The sequence below is a fragment of the Miscanthus floridulus genome, chromosome 8, assembly GCF_019320115.1.
Source record: "Miscanthus floridulus cultivar M001 chromosome 8, ASM1932011v1, whole genome shotgun sequence".
Classification (NCBI taxonomy): Eukaryota; Viridiplantae; Streptophyta; class Magnoliopsida; order Poales; family Poaceae; genus Miscanthus; species Miscanthus floridulus.
This window is the reverse complement of record NC_089587.1, coordinates 119,865,516-119,868,500: the sequence shown is the minus strand read 5'-3', so window position 1 is coordinate 119,868,500 and position 2,985 is coordinate 119,865,516.

The following is a 2,985-nucleotide window of genomic DNA, read 5'->3' as shown; positions in this document are numbered from 1 at the left end:
CTGTTGCATCAGCTGCTGCTTCTTCTTCCCATACCCAAGGCATTGTTTGTCACAAGTGCCAAAGTCGAGGACATATTGCTGCTCAATGTCCTAGTCGAAGGACCATGATTATAAATGAGCAAGGTGAATGGGAATCTGAAAGCGAACCTAAGGAAGAAGCTCCAATATATGATGAAGAAATTATGCAAGATAAAGGTGATGAAATTCAACCTAATGATGGAGACAACAATTGCTTCATTTCTCGCCGAGTGCTTAGTGTTACTGCTGTCCAAGAAGAGAATAATCAGCGGCACAATCTTTTTCACACCCGGGGCATGATCAAGGACAAGTTGTACCGAATCATTGTTGATAATGGCAGCTGCAATAATATTGCAAGTCGAGAATTAGTTGAAAGATTGGGACTAAAACAGCAGCGCCACCCTTCTCCATACAAGATGCAATGGTTAAATGATTGTGGTGCGCTATATGTAACAAATATTGTGACTGTTTCCTTCTCCATTGGGCGGTACAATGATCATGTGGAGTGTGATGTGGTTCCAATGGAAGCATGCCAATTGCTATTAGGAAGGCCTTGGTTATTTGATCGTGGTGTTCAGATCTTTGGAAGAACCAACAAGCTGTCTTTCATGTACAAAGGAGAGCGAATTTCTTTGCTTCCTTTAACACCGGAGAAAATTTTGAAGGATGATCTTAAGAAGAAACAGCGAGAGAGCGAGAACCACCTACGAGTGACTCACAAAAATAGTGAGGGAGAGATTCCAAAGCCAAATAAAACCCCACAGCCTCAAAGAACCAAGACACCGGGAAAAGAGGGTTTAGTTATGATGGCTAGGAAAGGGGATCTAAAAGAATTAAGTGAACCCAATGCCATGTTCTTCGTACTCCTGTACAAGGACACTCTTCTTTCTACTAACAACTTACCCTGTACCCTGCCAAGTGTTGTCTTTGATGTGTTACAGGAATATGAGGATGTCTTTCCGGATGAAGTGCCACCAGGACTACCACCTAAGAGAGGAATCAAACATCAAATTGATCTTGTGACCGGTGCTTCACTCCCAAACCGTGCTGCTTACCGCGCCAACCCAGAAGAAACCAAGGAGATTTAGCGACAAGTGGAAGAATTGATGAGAAAAGGGTACGTACAAGAAAGTCTGTCACCTTGTGTTGTTCCTGTCCTTTTAGTGCCTAAGAAAGATGGGTCTTGGCGGATGTGTGTGGATTGCCGAGCAATAAATAACATTACCATAAGGTATAGACACCCCATCCCTCGGCTAGATGATATGCTTGATGAACTTAGTGGTGCTATCATACTCACTAAAATTGATTTAAGAAGTGGATACCACCAGATTCGCATGAGAGAAGGAGATGAATGGAAAACAACCTTTAAAACAAAATTTGGGTTGTATGAATGGTTGGTAATGCCTTTCGGGTTAACCAATGCACCAAGTACATTTATGAGATTGATGAATCATGTGCTTAGAGCTTTCATTGGCAAATTTGTTGTTGTTTACTTTGATGACATCTTAATTTACAGCAAGTCTCTTGATGAACATGTTGAACATATCCAATGTGTGCTTGCTGTCCTACGTGAACAGAAATTATATGCTAACCTTGAAAAGTGCACCTTTTGCACCGACAAGGTAGTCTTTCTTGGATTTGTTGTTACAGGACAAGGAGTGGAGGTAGATGAAGAAAAGATCAAGGTTGTACGGGGCTAGGCACCTCCACAGAACGTGAGCTAAGTAAGAAGTTTCCTTGGACTTGCTGGTTTCTATAGGCGGTTCGTGAAGGATTTCAGCACTATTACTGCACCAATCAATGAGCTGAGAAATAAAGAAGTGCTTTTCAAGTGGGGAGAAGCACAACAGAAGGCATTTGAAGAATTGAAGATGAAGTTAACAACAGCCCCAATCCTTGCACTCCTAGATTTTGGTAAGTCATTTGAAATAGAATGTGATGCAAGTGGAGTTGGGATTGGAGGTGTGCTCATGCAAGGACGAAGGCCAATTGCATACTTCAGTGAAAAGCTAAGTGGTCCAACTCTAAATTATTTAGTTTATGATAAAGAATTATATGCTCTTGTTCAGAGTCTCGAAACTTGGCAACATTACCTTTTTCCTAAAGAATTTAGGATACATTCAGATCATGAATCATTGAAACACCTTAAAGGACAACTGAAACTAAATAGAAGACATGCAAAATGGTGTGAATTCATTGAATCATTTCCCTATATTGTCAAGTACAAGAAAGGAAAAGAGAATGTTGTAGCAGATGTGTTGTCTCGACGTCACACTTTGCTAACCCAACTTGACACTAAGATTCTTGGATTAGAAAGCATAAAAGGTTTATATACAACTGATTCATATTTTGCTGAACCATATTCCAAGTGTCGAGATGGCAAAGGATGGAAAAACTTTCATGTGCATAATGGGTTTTTGTTTCGAGCTAACAAACTATGTATTCTAGATTACTCTGTTCGAATTTTACTTGTGCAGGAAGCCCACGCAGGAGGACTCATGGGCCATTTTGGCACCAAGAAGACAGAACAAGTCCTTACCGACCACTTCTTTTGGCCAAAGATGAGAAGAGATATGGAGAGACATGTTCTTCGCTGCGAATCATGCCACAAACCTAAGTCTCGTGTGAATCCTCATGGATTATACACTCCTCTGCCTATCCCGAGTGTGCCTTGGGAAGATATCTCCATGGATTTTGTTCTTGGTTTACCTCGAACCAAGCAGGGAAGGGATTCCATCTTTGTTGTGGTTGATCGTTTTAGCAAAATGGCACATTTTATCTCATGCCACAAGAGCGATGATGCTTCACATATCGATGAATTGTTTTTCAAAGAAATTGCACGACTACATGGAGTGCCACGAACCATTGTTTCTGATCGTAACACCAAATTTTTTAGTTACTTTTGGAAAACTTTGTGGGGAAAACTAGGAACACGGTTGATGTTCTCTATGACATGTCATCCACAAA